This window comes from Bos mutus, chromosome 22 (genome assembly GCF_027580195.1).
Source record: "Bos mutus isolate GX-2022 chromosome 22, NWIPB_WYAK_1.1, whole genome shotgun sequence".
Lineage (NCBI taxonomy): Eukaryota > Metazoa > Chordata > Mammalia > Artiodactyla > Bovidae > Bos > Bos mutus.
In genome coordinates, this window is record NC_091638.1 from 39,271,697 (window position 1) to 39,293,106 (window position 21,410).

Genomic DNA, 21,410 nt, shown 5'->3' on the forward strand with positions numbered 1-21,410 from the left:
GCTGAGCCGGGCCGCAGAGCTCTTCCTGCTTGTAGGGCAGCCCCCATAGGGATAATAATGCTGATTTTTCACTTGTTGAGAAATATGTATATCAGTCCCTGTATTTCTGTGGATGATCTCATTCACTGAATCCCCACAAGGCCTGGTGAGATAGATGCCGTTCTTCTCATTTGACAGACAAGGAAACAAACTTGATCATTGATTTAAGTGGTAGCTGGAAGCCATCAGCGCCTCCATTAGATTTCCCACAGCCCTCTGGACAAAAACATTTGAGAATAATCCTTCGGTGTTGTAGAGTACATTCTTAAACATTCCCATTGAAAGAACTTTGTAAGTTATATGGTAGTATCCTTAATTACAGAGTAAAATATTGAGGTTCAGGAGGGGTAATGTTTTCTTTCTGAAGGTTACTGAGTTGGTAAAGGGCAAAGAGCTAGGAGTCCATTCTAGGTGTTTAAATTTTGTTTTTTCTTCCAGAATATCTACATTAAATTTATCTCCTGCTTGAGGTCTACTGCACTTCTGTATTTTCTTCGCCTGGAAATTTCCCCAGATACTGACATAGACTCAGTTCTTATCTTTCAGTGCTGCTTCATCAGTGAAGTAGTCCCTGAAGCTCCAGTAGAGGATCACAAGTCTGACCCTTCACCCTTCATGCTCTTTCTCCTGCTTTACTTCTCTCTAGAACACAGTATCGTTCCACGTATTTTCTCATCACTTGTTCATTTGTTTAGGAGGCACCTCCAACTAGAATTTGAACTTCCTTTTGTCTCTTTTTATTTGCTGAGCTGTTGAAACTGCCTGACTATAGGTGCTCAGTAAATATTTTTGAATGAATGGGTTAAATAACTCCCCCTGTTGAAATTTCATCATAATGTAAGAGAGCTGTGTCTTCAGTTGCTAGGACTTTAGCTTTACTTCAGTTCAGTTCAGTCACTCAGTCATGTTTGACTCTTTGGGACTCCATGGACTGCAGCATGCTAGGCTTTCCTGTCAATCACCAACTCATGGAGCTTGCTCAAATTCATGTCCATCAAGTTGGTGATGCCATCCAACCATCTCATCCTCCATCGTCCCCTTCTCCTCCTGCCTTCAATCTTTCCCAGCGTCAGGATCTTTTCTAATGAGTCAGCTCTTCACATCAGGTGGCCAAAGTATTGGAGCTTCGGCATCAGTCCTTCCAACGAATATTCAGGATTGATTTCCTTTAGGATTGACTGGTTGGATCTCCTTGCAGTCCAAGGGACTCTCAAGAGTCTTCTCCAACACCACAGTTCATAAGTATCAATTCTTTCACACTCACCTTCTTTATGGTCCAACTCTAACACTCATACACGACTGCTGGAAAAGCCATAGCTTTGAGTAGACGGACCTTTGTCAGTAAAGTAATGCCTCTGCTTTTTAATATGCTGTCTAGATTGCGGATAGCTTTTCTTCCAAGGAGGAAGCTTCTTTTAATTTCATGGCTGCAGTTGCCATCTGCAGTGATTTTGGAGCCCAGGAAAATAGTCTGTCACTGCTTCCATTGTTTTCCCATCTATTTGCCTTGAAGTAATGGGACTGGATACCATGATCTTAGTTTTTTGAATGTTGAGTTTTAAGCCAGCTTTTTCATGCTCCTCTTTCACTTTCATCAAGAGGCTCTATAGTTCTTCTTTACTTTTTGCCATAAGGGTGGTGTCATCTGCATATCTAAGGTTATTGATATTTCTCCCAGCAATCTGTATTCCAGCCTGTGCTTCCTCCAGTCCAGCATTTCGCATGATGCACTCTGCATATAAGTTAAATAAGCAGGATGACAGTATACACCTTTAGCTGTACTTAATAAAGATTAAAAAATAGACTTCTAAATGGTCTTGTGTTGTAGAAATAGAATGAAGTTATTGCATGGTGACAAGGCATTCTTGTTTATCTTTTATTAAAGTTAACAAGGATTTTTCTTAAATTGGTAATGCATTGCATGATAGAGAGCTGGGAGACAGCACATTAAAGCATTGGTATGTTGCTTAAACTTCACACCTCTCTTCTTCATGTAAACTTGCATAGTGACACAACTGGGTCAAATCCAGGTCTTTGACCTTTGAACCCAGTTTCTTTCAGTTATTTCCTGCCTTGGCAGTGAACTATGGAATGCTTTGGAAATTTTCATGCAATTTTTAAGAGAATATAAGTAGGGCTACCTCACAGACACTTAGAGATAATTTATTTTCCAGTATTTACTCTCTGCCTAAAGATCTGCTATGATAGGTCCCCTCCTCCTGATGTAATCCATGATTGATCCTGTGAGATGCCTGGCTGGGGAGAAGAATCTCTGGCATTTCACAGGCTAGCTATTAACATACAGCTTCTGTATTCACTATGTAAGTTTAGATACTTTCTGGAGTGAGGTATTCATGCTGCTGCTGCTGCTGCTGCTGCTAAGTCGCTTCAGTTGTGTCCAACTCTGTGCAACCCCATATATGGCAGCCCACCAGGCTCCCCCATCCCTGGGATTCTCCAGGCAAGAACACTGGAGTGGGTTGCCATTTCCTTCTCCAATGCATGATAGTGAAAAGTGAAAGTGAAGTCGCTCAGTCGTGTCCAGCTCTTAGTGACCCCATGGACTGCAGCCTACCAGGCTCCTCCGTCCATGGGATTTTCCAGGCAAGAGTACTGGAGTGGGGTGCCATTGCCTTCTCTGGAGGTATTCATGGCATACCATAAAAATTATGGTAACCTACTAAGTATCACTTGGTCCGTAATGGGGCCTTCTTTAAATCTGTGGTGGTTATTGCTTCCTAACCCTAGACTAGTTCTTTGCATTAGCATACCATAATTATCCCCTTAGCCTTTCATGTCCATGGGGAATTCCATGGAGAGAGGAGCCTGACAGGTTTACAGTCCATAGGGTCGGAAAGAGTCACACACAGCCGAGTGACTAACACATGTGATTTAGTTATAAAGATGTATTTATTAAGCATCTGTAAGAGCCTAGATTCTGGCTGGGCTGTTAAGGCATATGCGAAGCTACAGGATGATGATTAACAGCATAAAAATGTCTAATACCTATTGACTGCATGTTCTGTTGTAAGCTCTTTGCATGAATTACTCTTCTAATCCTCGTAACTACCCCATGAGCAGCAGTGCCAAACTCTTATTATCCCCGTGTTCATAGCCGAGAAAACCAAGACTTAGTTTTGACCGACTTAAATGACTTAAGAGCCCACTGCTAGTAAATGGACACCAGCTTGTTTGATGTTGGTATTCTAAGTAGTTATGTATATTGTCTTGAGACTGTGTAATTTAAATATATCATTCAGATATTGAGAGAGCTAGAAAGGGCAGGAGAGATGAGTTTGACTTGAGATAGTCTAGATGGCATTTTGGGAGACTGAGGTGGAGTTTGAAAAGTGGGTGGGGTTTGGAGACTTTGCAAGTGGACGGAGTTTGGAGGTCTGTTTTTGAGATTGGGTGTACGGGGTGAGTGGGCTGTGAAGTGTTCCATGTGAAGGTCTCAGTGGGCACAGGAGTGTGTGCTTGAGAACACACCTGGAATGAGGGCCAATAGAAAGGAAACGTTGAGAAGAGTGTTTTCCCCTCTTTCCCCCCAATTGTAAAGGTTTCGTTTCTGGTACCAGAGAATATGAAAATAGAGGATTGACAGTAATAAAGAGAAGGAGTGTTTTTGCAGATGAGACTGGTGAGTGGAAAATAAAAATGAGGAGAGAAGAGGAAGGCTTGATGATGAAAAAGGAAGGACATGCTGTAGAGTAAGAAATAATTCAAAGAATTGCGGAATCCTTGACAATTTCAAAGACTCCAAGTTACTAACAGTAAATCCTGTTATGGTTTGTACAATCTTTTTAGATTTCATTTGGGTTTATTCTGTATGTCAGTGCTAGTTGCTCAGTGGTGTCTGACTCTTTTGACCCCACGGACTGTAGCCCGCCAGGCTCCTCTGTCCATGGGATTCTTTAGTCAAGAACACTGGAGTGGGTTGGGGGGGTGTCAAATTAAAAAACCTCACTAGTTCAAAAATGCACTTGAGGAAGTATTCGAATTTTAAAGTTGACAGCACACATGATAATTCATAGCAAATTATTTGTACATTGTGTACATAGAAATACATACTTGTTACTTCCCAAGTTTTAGTAATTCAAAGCTCATGTGATCCTTCTGCCTTAAAGCAGTGCGCTCATAGCTGTGTATAACTTATAAAGGCCTTTTTATCACCTCACTTCAGTCCTGTCTCCTTGATTTCCTAGTGGCTTTTGATTCATTCACAAGTTTCACTATAACTGTTTAACTCGGGTTTTTCTTGAAGTAAGAATTTTCTCTTTCAGAGCCTTTCTGCCTGTTATTTTCTCCATCTCCACCCCCCTCCATTTTGCTCTTATAAATTCTGTAACGGCTGTATCATTAGTCCACTCTTGATTAAGCAATTGAAAACTTGCTTAAATGCATGCTTGACTACTTGTTGAGGTAGTCCACCTTTTTGTAATACAGTGCCATTGTGTTAATCCAGACCATTCAAGGCTATTTGCTCCATCTGCTTTTTCATCATTATTGTTTGGTATATGTATCTACTTGAAAACTTAATGTACTTTCCTTTTGAAAGAAGAAAACTGGCGTTTTTACTGCATGGGGACTTCTTAGTTTCAGGACCTAATAATTTGTAAAAATATTGTCAAAGTTGTTGTTGTGGTTTAATGTGTTTGGTACAGATTAAAAAAAAGAAAACACCCATATCACATTGATTTGCATATATTGAAGAATCCTTACATCCTTGGGATAAATCCCACTTGATCATGGTATATGATCCTTTTAATATATTGTTGGATTTGGTTTGCTAGTGTTCTGTTGAGGATTTTGCATCTATGTTCATCAGTGGTATTGGCCTGTAATTTTCTTGTTTTGTGTGTGGTATCTTTGTCTGGTTTTGGTACCAGGGTGATGGTGGCCTCAGAATGAGCTTGGGAGTGTTCCTTCCTCTGCAGAGTTTCAGAAGACTTTCAGAAGGATAGGTGTTAACTCTTCCTTAAGTGTTCAGTAGGATTCTTCTGGGAAGCCCTCTGGTCCTAGACTTCTGTTGGTTGGAAGTTTTTAAGCTAGTTTCAATTTGAGTACTTGTGATTGGTCTGTTCACAGCTTCTATTTCTTCCTAGTTCAGTCTTGGAAGATTGTACCTTTCTAAGAACCTGTTCATTTCTTCCAGGCTGTCCATTTTATTAGCATGTGGTTGCTTGAAGTGGTCTCTTATGATCCTTTGTATTTCTGTGGCATCAGTTGCAACTTCTTTTTCATTTCTAATTTTATTGATTTGAGCCCTCTCCCTTTTTTTCCTGCTGAGTTCAGCTAAAGGTTTATCAATTCTTATCTTTTCAAAGAACCAGCTTTTAGTTTTATTGGTCTTTTCTATTTTTTCCTTCATTTCTCTTTCATTGATTTCTACTCTGATCTTCATGATTTCTTTCGTTCTACCAACTTTGGGTTTTGTTTGTTCTTCTTTCTTGCTTAGGTGCCAGGTTAGATGGTATTGCTTTTCAATCATGTTTTTCTTAAGCTGAAAGCTGAGCAATTTACTGACAATTTATTCTTGCAAACCTTCTCCTCAATTTGAATACAAATGCCATTTTTAATTTTTTTTGGCTGTGTCATGCAGCCTGTGGGATCTTAGTTCCCTGACCAGGGATCAAATCTACACCCCTGCCTTGGAAGCGAGAAGTCTTAACCACTGGACCACCAGGGAAGTCCCTGGATGCCACTTTTAACATAAGAATATTAAAAATGTTAATTGGTTAAATATACACTTGGAATTTGGCTGGTTTTCATAATCAAATTTTTCAGATATAAAAATGGAATAATTCTGTAATATCTTTATATATGAGTGCTTTTTTCAGACTCTGAAAAAAATACAAATAGGCTGTGTATATAGAAATAGAAAGTCAGTTTTAAGTTTCTATTGTATTTCCCCAAGTCTAAATGTGTATTAGTTGCTCGTTGATTTGTCTATACATTCAGAAATAATGTTTTAATTAGATTAAATGTGAGCCTCACTTTTTACTTAAAATATTTGCAGCCAGTAGAAATTTACTAGTGCTTTGAAAAGCTGGATAGTCATCCTTTTACAGTTTTGTTGTTTGAAGAATATTTGTTATGAAGAAGGGGTTAAACATGTTGGCTCATATGCCTAACATTTTGAAGAGTACTAGAGGGGAAAGGAAATGGATTCATTTTAACTCTAGATGGCAGTTGAACACAACTAACAAAGACCAACTTGTTTGAAATACAGAAATACAAAAACAGTAAAACACACACACATTCTGTTCTACCGGCCAGTTAATTATATTTCTCAAAATGATGTCTTGGATCGATATTACTAAACAAACATGTATAAAATGTAATTGCACACAAATGAAATAAATAGTGGAGGCCTGTAATTGCGAGATTTTTTTTCAGCTGGTAATATGGCATACACCTGTGCAGTAGTGTATTGCCTGTATTTTATTTTGCCATTTTTGCTAACGTTTAATTCAGTGTAGTTTTATTTTATGTACAGTTATTTACCAATATCAGTTCAAGCCATCTGCCACTGGGAACACTGTTACATATTTAACGTCTTGAAAAATTTTAATACAAGCAAAGCTTATTTTCATAAACAAGGTGTTCCGTAAAAGTCCACTCCAAAACCTGGCACAGATATCCCAGAGTGTTCATTTGGGATCATTTTTGCTTTGCTTTGTCTTTGAAAATAGGCTTTTTTACATGTTAGTATTTAATCCACAATGGTAATGTAACCGAGCAGGCGAGCCAGCCAGGAGATCTGTGTCCATGGCAGGTTGATTCCAGCCAGGGGCTGCCCCTTCCCAAGTTCCCAGCAGCTGCCAGAGTTCATTTTGCTCCAGGGGACCAGGAAGGACTCTCCCTGACAGGTGCGGGCCACCCCAAGGCACAAGGCTATTTGGAGCAGAGAAAGGGCCAGAGCTGTGGTCCGTATTTGGTGTCAGTCAAGCTTGTGGGGGCTAGGAATGCTGTCATCCCCATTTGGGCTGCTTCCCTTGCAGGAAGTGAGCCACTTTAGGTTCATTCTCTTTTGAGAGCTGGGCCTCTCTGCTTGGAGGCCTCTGTCTAGGAGTGGAAGTGAGTTTTAGACTACACCTTCTGTGATTTTCTGTCTCTGTGACTGTAGGTCGTGTGTTGGTGTTTGTGTGTGTGTCGCTTTGGAGTAAGCCCTCCAGTTTGTCCTTTTGTGTTGGGACCATGTTTGTTATTTGTTTGTCGTGTGTGTGTGAATCAGTATTTGCACTGGCCAGCTGAGCTGTCTGAATAATGGAGCTGACATTGACGACACCAGGTATCCTTCCCTACTGCATTGGGTTTTGTCTGTGGTGGAACACCGATTGGCATTTTCCCTTTACAGTGTGTGGGTATCTCCCTTTCTAGTTCTAGGGAACTGTGATCCTGAGAGACTGTTTTGGTGAAAGTTGCTCAGTCGTGTCCGACTCTTTGTGAGCCCATGGACTGTACAGTCCATGGAATTCTCTAGGCCAGAATACTGGAGTGGGTAGCCTTTCCCTTCTCCAGGGGATCTTCCCAACCCAGGGATTGGACCCAGGTCTTCAAATTGCAGGTGGGATTCTTTACCAGCTGAGCCAATAGGGAAGCCCAAGGATACTGGAGTGGGTAGCCTGTCCCTTTTTGGAATCGAACCCAGGTCTCCTGCATTGCAGGCGGATTCTTAACCAACTGAGGTATCATGGAGACCATTTTGCCTTGCATTTTTTGTTGTTGTTGTTGTTTGATAACACCTGCTGTGATAATCAGAACTCTGTTTCATCTTATAGTTCCCTTAGGGTATAAGAAAAAAGATTTCTTTACACCTTGTGGCCACTCTTTAGACTCTGGAGGAGGGGAGATGGACTTGGGTTAAGATGAAACTTCTGAAATTCCCAAACTGGCTCTTTTTGCATATGCAGTTTGAGAAAGGTGGCTTGATGAAATACTTTTTTCAGAATTCTGATACCGAGAAAATAAAAATATTTCTAGAAGAAAGCATGGAGTTAACTCAGTAAATCTGACTTATTCCAACTGTTATTTCTGGTTTTGTGTTTGTCAGATGAATTGCCATGACACATGTGGTCATGATTTCCTGTCTTTCCATTTGCACTTCGTTCATTATTACTAAGAGGAATCTTTGAAAAAATTTGAGGAAGTTGTTGATCTTTGGCCTTTTGTTTTTGTCCTGCAGGAATTAGATTTTGTTCTTTGTGTGTTTGTATTGTCTTGTTTGTTAGTGTGCATGCTATGGAAACTCAAATTTGTTTCCTGAATGCAGTCCCTTGAGGTGCATTCAAGAAATGGATCATTTTTGGTTGTAATACTTCTGAGTTAATTTGCAAATGAGCTCTATTAACTGACTCAAAAGTAAGCACTTGCAAATTAAATACTTGATAATATTTAGAACATAGGCCAAAATGAATTTGAAATCCTTGTGATGTGGGAAATGCTGAGTACTGAATTGATATCTCATATTGAAGCTAGCTTGAGTTTGTTGTTTTGCTAAATATAACAGTACTGTTGTACCTAGGTTTGTTAGAGATCAAGTAAGAACTTATATCTGTTGCAAACTTGTCAGCAAGAAAATATCAGTAACTAGATACAGACAAGCATTAAGTCTGTCAAAAATAGCCTCTCCAGATTTTGGTACATTGAAACTGAATTAAGTTAAATGGCAAGAATTCATTGACTATCTGGGTCATTTCAAATAGGATAAAATATTAGAACATTGGTTACTGGGCAAATCTGAGTGTACTAACCTTTGCCTTCTTAGGAGAGGAAAACTAAAGCATAAGTTTCCAATCAGAAAATGCTGGTATGACAGACAATTCATAATCATTTGCTTCTTGGTTTTCACTAAAAATTAAGATGTTTTAGAGTTGAGGATTCTAAGCTAAATGTGTAGTTAAAGCTACTAAAAAGAAAGGGGAAAGTTTTCAGTATATAGTAGGAATGTAGGATATACGTTCTGAGTAAAAAAGGAGTTTTACGTAGATCAGGCTGAGATTAGATTAAAATTAGATAAATTGATTTTGCTAATATATGGATAATTTTCAGAAAATATGAAGAAATGCTATATTATCATGTTAAATTGGAAAAAAATCAGAATGTAAAATCTTTCCATGTAATACACAAACATAATTATGCTAAAATACACATAGAAAAATGATAGGAGAGAAATACTCCAGATTTTGACGCTGACTTTCTTTGAATGGTGAGTGATTTTATTTTCTTCTTTCAGGTTTTCTGCATTTGTAAAATTTATAATAGAAAAAAAGGCAAACATTGGACTAGGAATCAATCTTGTTGTGACTCATAGCATGGGATGTTGGGATTGCAAATGATGTCAGATGTTGGTCTTTTTACTTCAAAAGGGCAGTCATTCCTAAGGCTGAGAACAATTTCCTAAGGAGATCACCATCAGCTTTAGCATTCCAGTTCAGTAATGTCCTCCTGACATACAGGTTTGAAATGTGCCTCCTTGTCAGAAAATAGTTGTCTATGTTGTACCAATTAAGGATTTCTCCTTTATTGCCAGCATAAGAACTGCTTCAGAAACTTTAACTTCTGGGAAGTTTCCATGCAGCCAGCACTGCATTAAAATGCTATAACTTGTAGGAGGTTAATCTAGCAAGAAGAGATAATATGTATTTTCAGAGGAGGTTCCTTTGAACCTTATGAGCATTTTAGATTTCCTCCAAAATCTTCAACCACTAAGCAAAGATCCACATTGGGAGGAGGAACTTGGAGAAATTTGGGCTCCATTATTTTATAAGAGTCCCTTGGACAGCTCGGAGATCAAACCAGTCAATCCTAAAGGAAATCAGTGCTGAAAATTCATTGAAAGGACTGATGCTGAAGCTGAAGCTCCAATACTCGGGCCACGTGATGCAAAGAGCTGACTCTGATGCTGGGAAAGATTGAGGGCAAGAGGAGAAGGGGGCAACAGAGGATGAGATGGTTGGATGGCATCACTGACTCAAAGGATATGAGTTTGAGCAAACTTTGGGAGATAGTGAAGGACAGGGAAGCCTGGCGTGCTGCTGTCCATGGGGTTGCAAAGAGTCAGACCTGACTTAGTGACAGAACAGCAACATCAAATTTTACAAGATTGCTAGTAAAGACATAGGTGATAGCAGTATTAACCAATCTCACATTTATTTATCCTTTAGTCATCCATTTATTAAGTATTAATTGAGTACCAGATCTTGTGCCATAGTGTACATAAACTTTAGACTATATTGTCTTACAGTGACCAATGATCTTATTTGACCAAGTATTTTGAAACTTTCGACAAACTTCCCATATGTCAAATTTTAATTAAATTTCTTTTGACTTCCAGCTAACTTTGAGGTTCATTAGGGGTCCTTTAAGGCACCTCAAGGAGGAGTATATAATTAATTTTTATCGGTATGTTGAGTTACATGGGAAGTGTTTTCAAAGGAATGATAAACCTTCTAAGATTATACTCTATGGGTAAATGTTACTATATGTCCTGGTATAATCTGTCAGCCATAATTCTGGTTGTATCACAGCAACTTGATTGAACTTTGCTAACACATGATGAGATTGTTAATCTTGTCTTTTAAGTCTTTAATAGACAGTTAAGCTGATGCTATGGAAAAGTGCTTAATCTTCAAGAAGATTCATAGAAAGGACTTCTAAACAAACATAGGACAGGTATATTGCTGAATTTGGTATGGAATTTCTATCAAACTGGTGAAAAACAAATCTTCCCTTTCGCTGGCAGCCCCAATGGGCCCTAAGGCTGTCTGCAACAGAGTTAGCAGTGACAAGACAATCTTACAGTGATACTCACCCTGTAAGGGAAAGGGGTTTTGACTGTGCTGTATGCTAGTATTCAGGAATAAACAGTGAAAGGGGAATTGTCAGCTGCTTAATTAAGAGAGTTATGAAATACTGGCTTTGAAAAAATCTGGTTTTCGTAAAACATAAGGAAAGCGTAAACTCAGGATTGCTTACTTTGCCCCCTGAAACAGCACAGCTCTATTGAGACAATCCCTTGGCAGCACAAAGGTCAAGGGAGAAAAAACAACCAACTCACGGGTGAACCGTGACTCCTATAGAGCAAAACAGGAACAGCCCTCTGAGTGTCTCTTATGCCTCCTGCATTGGCAGGAGGGTACTTCACCGCTAGCACCACCTGGTAAGCCCCCAGACACGAAGATACAGAGGTTCAAAGTAGCCTTGAACATCTCAGGTCCTGTAATTAGCACTTTGCCTAGAGAATCCCATGGACAGAGGAGCCTGGAGGGCTACAGTCCAGAGTGTCACAAAGAGTCAGACACGACTGAAGCGCCTGAGCATGAACATGAGCATCTGAGTTGGTAGAATACCAACTGTGAAGCAGACTTTGTAATAAGAGATGTGATCCCACTGTAGAGAGTCCCCAGTGCTGTTGGAGTTATTTCCCCAGACTGCAAACTCCTAATAACAGGTGCTGGTTTATAATAGTTTCTTGATGAATGCTTGTTGAATATAACTTGGCAGCATGATAAATGCTTTGTTTCTTTTCCTCTTTTTAAGCAACATAAAAACAGTCCTATGTTACCCCCCAAACTTTATCCATTTATTATACAGAAGTTTCTGTTAGAATTTTATAATGATTGATGCAGTTGCTACTCATGTTTCCTTGCTTGAATATAAATTAGTGAAGCTTCTAATTTTTTTTTTAAGTGAAGACAGAAATTTGAATTTTAGTGTGAAATTTTCCAATATTTCAGCGTCAGCAACTAATTCGAATAAAAAACAAAACACACACACATACGTGGACCCACATACCAGTGTCTGATGGTTCATCATGTACCACTCTCACTTTGTAAGCTCATTTTTAAAATAAAATGTTGGATCTTTTAGTTATGGTTGTCATCTAATCATACTTTCTTGACGTTGCTCTTTAGTTCTCTTAAAATTAGGTTTGGGGATCTTTCTAAAAGTCTTCAATTTCATCTTCACTATCATTCTTTTGAGTAATAGCTACAAATATCTGCCCCATCCTTTGCAGTTTGATTCTTCGTAATTTCACTTTCAGAGAATAACCTTAAATTAGGTTTTGCAAGTAATTTGTTGGGTAGCACATGCCACCTGCATTGGGTCCAAATATGCAAGTACTAAAGACTAGTGCATGAAAACCTCCTTGTTAATTTTTTTTCTATTTTTTTTTTTTCCTTTCTGCAATCTCCTCTCCAGTCACAGTGGGATTTTTTTTTTCTTTTTCAAAACTTGTAATTTCAGAACTTGTAATTCTCATCCTCAAACCCTGAGGTGATCTTTCATTGCCCTTCAAGGATGATCCATGCTCCTTCCCACGGCCCTGCTCGGTCAGGCCTGGTTACCTGTGTTCTGATCTTTGACCAGATCGCCCCTCATTTACTGTGATCTTCCTGATGCCAGCCAACCCAGTCCTACCTCAGGAACCTTTGCACTCAGAGTTCTCACTGCCAGGAACATCTTCCACAAAGGTTTTCATGGTCTTCACATGTCACTCCCTGAGTGAGTCCCTTCTTGCCCACCTTGTTAAAAACACTCCCTTCACCATCATCTTCTATCCTGTTATTTTATAGCACTCACCTCTCCCTGATGTTTATTTGCGGACATATGTGTGTCAATATATAGACATACACGTATATAGCTGCTATATTGACTGATTTGTTTATTGTCTGTCTTGCCCACTAGAATATAAATTTGATGAGAGCAGGAAGTTTGTCTTACTGACTGCTGATTCCTCAATACATAGAACAGCCACTAGCCCTACACTGCATAACAGTATTGTCAAATAAATGAATAAAGAAGATCTAGGCAGCCACTTTGATACTGAGTGATAGAAGAGAGGCCTCAAGTTTGGAAAGGGGTGCAGAAGCAAAGTTCTGACTCAAGTGCCTCGGTGATGTACATTCGATGTAGTTGCCCATCACTGTAGCCACGGACCCCAGTGGGTTTTTTTTTTAATTTGTATTATATGCTAGAATTAAAAATGACATGTTAAACATGCTTTGCACAACTACACTCTCCTAAGTGACTTACTAAATTCATGGTGTGATTTTATGTGTGCAATACTGTTATGATATAAAATCTATTAGAAAGTTATCCTTTCTGAAATTACACTCTCATGTTAATATTTGATGTTCACAATAAAACCCTGGAGATGTTTCATAGTAATACTTTGCATTGATGTCAAATAATTAAGGATTTAGAGAAATAAGAGTAAATAATTATTTATATAATTTTTTTTGTTTCACATATCAGTATACAAGTTCTTGGTAGAGAGAGAATTCTCAGTAGACATACCACAGAAGATATGTTAAATTGTTAACGTATTTCAGCATTGCTGAAATCAAGATATTCTTGTAGATTTTATTGTAATCTAGTTTTGCATGTAAATTGTTTAATCTGTTTGTGTAAGACAAGTTTTTTTCTGACATCTGGGAATGTTTTTCAATTTTTTTAAGCCCATCATTTTATTTTCAATGATGGTTTAAACGTAGTCTGTTGATAGTACTTATGAGACTTTACACAAAGTTCTGTGAAGAAAAAAAATGTAATTTATATTAGTTTATGTCTGTGCCAACTTTGCTATACATAAGTATATCCTTATAAAATTTCTACCTTGACTAACAGTAGGTCAACCTTAAACATGAACATATAGAAGAAGAGGTATAAAAGTAGCTCATTTTCCTATCGCAGACCTTATACAAATGTTAACCCAGTTTATGTTGTGAATAAAACTAAAGAGTTTGACCTTTACAACAGAAATATTGAGGAACCGGGCCCTGATATTTGCCACAGAAGCAGTGTGGTAAAACAGCCACGTCGCTGAATCAGAAAACATGGCTTCTAGCTCCAGATTTCCTTAAAAACTCAGTTTCTTCATTGACCAGACAGAGAAAGCATTACCATCTCTCTCAGCTTCAAGGGATACTTGTGAGGGCCCAAGAAAAAATGCATATGAACGTGCTTTCAGAGTTGAGAGACGCTGCGGCATGCAAGATTTTATTTTTGAGTGGGTGTCGTGGGAAAGCAGATCTGTTTTATTACACTGTGTCACATGTAGTCTTGTTCCATGTGGTAAAAAAATAAACAGAACTTGGGTAATTTAGAACATAGTTCGATCTCATGGACTAAAGTTTCCTTCACAGCAAGGCTGTGGTATATTTTAATTACCACATGTAAGGCTCAGGTGTATTTTAGTTCTGATTTATTCTTTGAATTTATTCTTTGAATTTGAAAAGTTCACATCTTTTCAAAGGTAGTATTTTCTCTCATCTCTGAAATAATAACCTGAAAAGATGGATAAACCAGTATGTGGGGGGAAAAAAGATATATATTTATTAAACATGCAAATAAAAGTACAATTTTGACAATAAATCTTTAAATAGTATCCTGAGCTTTTTATTAGGCTTTGTGAACTAATTTTCTCATGCTTTTTAGACTCAAAAGAACCGAGTATCCACTTTCATTCTGAAACTTACAAAATTTAATTCTCAAAAGTGACTGATAAAGTAAATAATCTAAACTTAATTTTAAAAAGTTTTAAAATGCACATTATAAAGATTTCCAAGAGAGTAGAATTAACAAGTCTGTTGGAGTTTGAGGTATTGCTTGGAAGCACAAAAGTATAACACTTTTTAATCCCTAGATGGCTGAAAAGAAATTCACTTATTTCTGGCTTAATTGTTTAAAAGAGGGAGATAGTGTAGGACAGGAAAGCCTGGCATGTTGCAGTCCATGGGGTTGCAAAGACTCAGACATGACCTAGCGACTGAACAATAAGTATTTGTATTTAAATTTTGAAATCATTCTTAGGGACAATTTTAAGTAGAGTGAGCCTTATCCAAAGATGTTCAGGAAAATCCTGTCTTTCAAAAGAGGTATGTTTTCATGAAAAAAAATATGGAGAAAACTGACTTGACTGAGAGAAATCCTCTCTTTTGGGACTTCCCCGGTGGTCCAGTGCTTCAGACTCGGTGTTGCCATTACAGGGTTATCCGTTCCATCCCTGGTCAGGGACCTGCCATCTCACACACCCCATGGCACTGAAAAAAAAAAACACACACACAGAAAAAAGGTTGGTTCATGGTCTTTCTTGGCATTATTTTTATTTTCTTTTTATTACTTTTAACTTAAGAAAATACTGAAGTATAGTTGATTTACAATGTGTTTCTTTCAGGTGTACAGTGGAGTCGTTCAGTTATACACATATAGAGCCCCGTCTTTCTGATAACCTTATGCTTATTGGTTATTGAAGAATATTGAGTAGATCTCCTGCTGCTGCAGAAGGAGGTCCTTGGTGATTATCAGCCCATATTGACTAGTGAGAGGATCTTGATCCCAAGCTCTTAATTTATCCCCATACCCACCCGCACCGTGCCTCCAAAACCATTTCCCCTTTGGAACCAGAAGTTTGTTTTCCATATGTGTGAATCCCTCTGTTTTGTGCACTAGTTCATTTGTATCATTTTTTTAAACTTAGAAATCACATATGACTGATGTCATAAGATATTTGCCATTCTCTGACTTACATCAGTTAGTATGATAATCTCTGGGGCCAACTTTGTTACTGGGAGAGGCATTCTGTCATTTTTTTCATGACTGAGTCACATCTCAAGCTATAGGTGTATGTGCATGTAAATATATGTTTATATATAGATATGTATACACATACACACCTACACACACACACACACACACACCCACACACACACACAGATGATAGCTTACGGAAACAATGTTGGATTCTTGATCTCCGAAGAAGATTTAGCTTTGGAACCAGGATCCAGGAAGTACAGAGACAAAAATCAGGGTGTGTTAGAGTTGACTCCTTGAGACAGTCTCTCAGGGCTAGCCCTGTTTTCACTTGCTTATTTGTTGCAAACCTGGAACATTGCCTGAGGGCAGGTGTCCTTTCCAGCCCCCCAGGCCTTATGAATTTGAACTGCCCAGAGGATGAGATGGCTGGATGGCATCATCAACTCAGTGGACGTGAGTGTGAGCAAACTCTGGGAGATAGTGAAGGACAGGGAGGCCTGGCATGCTGCAGTCCATGGGGTTGCAGAGAGTCAGACATGACTTAGGTGACTGAACAACAGCCTGGTATTTAAGTTGTTGTTATGGGAACTGTTCACAAGGCCCCCCTTGAGTTCCTCAGGCAGCCACAGCCCTAGGGAGAAACTCCCCCCGCAGGACTGTAGATTAGATGGAATGTCACAGGCCTCATGTCTCATGACTTCTTCCCCTTCCCCTGCAATCCCTAGAGAAATCCCAAGGTCTATCCACACTGTGCTCCTGAGGGCGCTGTGCGCTTAGATGGGGTGACTGGATGGAAGGAGGCTGCTGGTGGGAACCCCGCCACTGGGAGGTTTGGAGACCAGGTCCCGTTTCATAGCTCTTCATGCCCAGCAGGTCCACCATTGTTCAGGTGCTCCTAGGCATAGGTGAGCTCCTGGAGGGCCTACCTGGATCTGGAGATTGGGGTCCCATCCACAGGGGACCAGTCACTCCAGCTCCAAGGTTGGCACATCCTGCCCAGCTCCCTCAGGACAACCCACTCCCACCTTGGGACCCGAAGCTGCTCAGGCTCCAGGGATGTGACTGGATCCCAGGTCACCCAGAATGAGGGAAATAACTGTTGACACTTTTAACATTTTGCATTAATTTTTATTGTATAGGGGAATCCAGTGGATTCACAGTGTCTTTTAAAACCCCTGATTCAGTTATGAAGTGAAGTGAAGTGAACTCGCTCAGTTGTGTCCAACTCTTTGCAACCCCATGGACTGTAGCCTACCAGGCTCCTCTGTCCATGGGATTTTCCAGGCAGTAGTCCTGGAGTGGGTCGCCATTTCCTTCTCCAGGAGATCTTCCCAACCCAGGGATCGAACTCTGGTCTGCATTGTAGACAAGACGCTTTACCGTCTGAGCCACCAGGGAAGCTTTAAATATGCACATATATATTCTTTGGTTTCCTTTTCATGTAGGTGATTACAAAGTGTGAGTTCCCTGTGCTCTACAGGAGATCTTATTATGTGCTAATGTACGCTACTGTGCATACAGTCATCTTCACCCCGTAAAGTATGCCTTCCTTGCCCCCAGCGTTCCCCTTTGGTAACCAGAGGTTTGTTTTCTACAATTCTGAGGCTGTTTCTCATACGTAAATGAGTTGTTTGGTGTTGATTCTTAGATTATACCCAGAAGTGATGTCATAGGCTTCCGGCCTTTTCTCTCTGGCTCCCTTCACATAGTATGATCATCACCCAGTGTATCCATGTTACTGCAAAAGGCACCATTTCATTCTTTTCCATGGCTGGGGCGTATTCCATGGTGTACATATTCACGTGCCACATCTTCTGAATCCATCAGTCTGTCGGTGGACATTTTGGTTACCCACTGATCTCGTTCAGTGTAAATACTTCCTACTTGAAACTTGTGGAGCATGTGTTGATTCGTATTATGTTCTCTCATCGAGTTGAGGCCCAGGAGTGAGAATGCCGGGTCCTGTGGTAGCCCAGTGTAAAGTATTTTAAGGAACCTCCATAGTGTCCTTTGGGCTTCCCTTGTGGCTCAGCTGGTAAAGAATCCGCCTGCAATGCGGGAGACCTGGCTTCGATCCCTGGGTTGGGAAGATCTCCTGGAGAAGGGAAAGGTTACCCACTCCAGTATTCTGGCCTGGAGAATTCCATGGACTGTATAGTCCATGCGGTCACACAGAGTTGGACACGACTGAGCGACTTTCCCTTATAGTGTCCTTTATCATGGCTGTTAACAATTTATGTTCCTAAAAACAGGGTGGTAGAGTTCCATTTTCTCCACACTCTCTCCCACTTATACTGCCTGTTGGCGTTCTGTGATGACCATTCTGAGCAGTGGGAAGTGATACCTCATGGTAGTTTTAATTTGCCATTCTCTAATAATTAGCAATGTACAGCGTCCTTTCCTGTGTTGATTTTTTTTTTTTTTTCCTTCACTTTTTAAAGAGAGAGAAAGAGCTGTCAGGGGGAATGGAGGCAAAAGACTGTAGTGTTAAAGTTGACCTCTTGAGATTGGTCTCTTAATGCTCGCCCTGTTTTGAGTTGCATTTTTGTTAGTAAACCCAGGACCCTTCCTGAGGGCAGGCGTCCTGTCCAGCCCCACAGGCCTTGTAAATGTGAATAGCCCACAGGCACTGGTATTGAAGTTGTAGTTATGGGAAATACCCACAAGGTGGCAGCACCTCTTGATGCCCCACCAGGGTTCCTGCGGCAACCCTGGAGAAAGTTCCCCTTGCAAGGTTATCATTAGAGTGTAATGTCCCAAGGCTGGTGTCTCATGACTCTTCCCCATTCCCCTTCCTTGCCTCCCAGAGAAATACCCAGGTCTCCCTGAACTCTGCTCCTGAGTTGCTACGGTACTTAGGTGGGGTACTTAGACTCCATGGAAGGAGGCTGCTGGTGGGAACCCCACTACCGGGAGACTTGGAGACCAGGTAACATTGCAGAGCTCTTCGTGCCCAGCAGGGCCAGCGGTTTTTGGGTGCCCTAAGCGCAGGTAAGCTCTAAGAGGGCTCGCCTGGATCTGCAGACTGGTGTCCTATCCACAGGGACCAGTCAGGTCCAAGGCAGGGGGAGTTAACTTTTCTCAGCACATCCTTCCCAGCTCCTTCAGTTCAACCCAGCCCTGGGATCCTTGGGACGAGGCTGCCTAGGCTCCAGGGATGTGATAGCATTCCAGCTTACCCAGGCCTGAGGGAAATGCTGTTGATATTTTTTTTAATTTTTGCATGTTAATTTTATTGTTTAATGGAATCCAGTGGATTTACAGTGTCCTGTAAAACCCGAGGTTCAGTCGCACTTAGGCATGTGTGCATTCTTCTTCGGTTTCCTTTCTCATAGAGGTTATCACAGAGGGTTGAGTAGGGCTTATTGATTATGTTCTCTATGTGTGTTACTGTGCACATGGTCATCTTCACCCCGCTATGCCTCCCTCCACCCCACCGTGCCTTTTAGGTAACCAGAGGTTTGTTTTCTACGACTGAGGCTATTTCTGGTCCATAAATGAGTTGTTGGTACCGATTTTTAGATTCTACCCAGAAGTGATATTATAGGCCACCCAGCCTCTTCTCTTTATCTTCCTTCACTTAGTATGATCATCACCCGGTGTATCCCCGTTGCTGAAAAAGGCATTATTTCATTCTTTTCTAAGGCTGAGGCATATCACACGTTACATATATATGTGCTGTATCCTCTGGATCCATCAGTCTGTCAGTGGACACTTTGGGTGCTTACCCGGCTCATCTAGTGTGAACACTTCGACTTGAACCTTGTGGAGCGTGTGTGGACTCTTATCACGTTTATGTTCACTATCCACGTGGAGGCCGAGGAGTGAGAGTGCCAGGTCCCGTGGTAGCCAATTTAAAGTATTTTAAGGACCCTCCGTCGTGTCCTTTGTCTGGGCTGTTACCAGTTTACATCCCCCCAAGCGGGGTAGGAGGCTTCCCTCTTCTTCAAGCCCCCTCCCCCTGGTTGTCCTGGTCGTTTTGATGGTGACTGTTCTGACCAGTGAGAGATGGTACTTCGCGATAATTTTGGTTTGCCATTCTCTAATAATGAGGAATGTAGAGCGTCCTTTCCTTCGTTGATTTGGTATTTTTCTTCTTTTAAAGAGAGAGAAAGAGGGCAGAGGGGACAGAGGCAAAGATCAGTCTGTGTTAAAGTTGACCCCTAGAGATTGATTTCTTAAGGTTGCCCTGATTTGAATCATTTTTTTTTTCCTCTGTTAAGCAAATCCAGGACATTGCCTGAGAGCAGTGACCTTTCCAGCCCCACAGGCCATGCGAGTTTTTATTTCCCACAGGCACCTATGTTCGAGTTGTAGTTACAGGAAATGTCCACAAGGCGGCAGCACTTCTTCATCCCCCCCGCCCCCCGCCCCGCCGTCCCACCCCCCGCCCCCCGCCCAGAATTCCTCTTGCAACTGGAGCCCTAGAGAAAGTCCCCTTGCTGAATTGTAGGTTAGTGTGGAAAGTGCCAGGGCTGAGGAGACTTGGAGACCAGGTGACATTTCAAAGCTCTTCCTTCCCAGCGGACACATCTTTATTTCAGTGCGCTACGCATGAGTGTGCTCCTGGAAGGCCCACCTGCATCTGAAGGTTGGGGTCCCATCCACAGGGGACCAATCACTCCAGGTCCAAGAGGAGCTTCTTTGCAGGCACACCCTCCCCAGCTCCCTCAGGCCAACCCAGTCTTGGGGTCCTTGGGACTCAAGGCCGCTCAGGCCCCAGGGATGTGGAAACGTCCAGGTCACCAAGGCCTGAGAGGAACACCGATGGCATTTTTTAAACATTTGCGTGTTAGTTTTTTGCTGTATAGTGAACTCAAGCCCCTGGTTCAGGTATACAGTGCATGTATGTATTCCCCTTCCGTTTCTTCTCCGTGTAGGTGATCACAGTGTTGAGTAGAGTTCTCTGTGCTCCACAGTAGGTCTGTTGATTGTGTTCTGTGTATATGTTACTGTGTATAGGTTCATCTTCACCCCATGAGGTATGCCTCCCTCTGCCCCACCGTCCCCCTTTGGTAACCAGAGGTTTGTTTTCTAAGATTGTGAGGCTGTTTCTGGTATAAATGAGTTGTTTGGTATTGACTTTTAGATCCTACTCGTTAGTGATGTCATAGGCTACCTGGCCTTTTTTTTTTTTTTGTCTTCCTTCATTTTAGTATGATCATCACCCAGTGTATTCACGTTGCTGCAAAAGACATTCTTTCTTTCTGTTCGATGGCATATTCCATGTGATATGTATTATATGTATGTGCCGCGTCTTCCGTATCCTTCAGTCTGTTGGACAGTTTGATTCTTCCCCGTCTCATGCAGGATAAATAGTGCTCCAGTGAACCATGTGGATCGTGTGCTGATTCACATTATGGTTTCTCATCAAGTGGAGGCCCACGAGTGAGAATGCCAGGTCCTGAGGTAGCCCATTATAAAGTACTCTAAGGAGTCTCCATAGTGTCCTTTTCCCTGGCTGTTACCAATTTACACTCTTAGAAGCAGGGTAGGAGGGTTCTCCTTGGAAAAGACCCTGATGCTGGGAAAGATTGAAGGCAGGAGGAGAAGGGGACGACTGAGGATGAGATGGTTGGATGGCGTCACCGACTCAATGGACATGAGTTGGAGTAAGCTCTGGGAGTTGGTGATGGACAGGGAAGCCTGGCGTGCTGCAGTCCATGGGGTTGCAAAGAGTTGGACACGACTGAGCGACTGAACTGAACTGAGGAGGGTTCTATTTTCTATGCCTTCTTCCACTTTGGCTGCCTGCAGGCATTTTGGGGATGCCCTTTCTGAGCAGTGGCAAGTGATAACTCATGGTAGTTTTGATTCGCCGTTCTCTA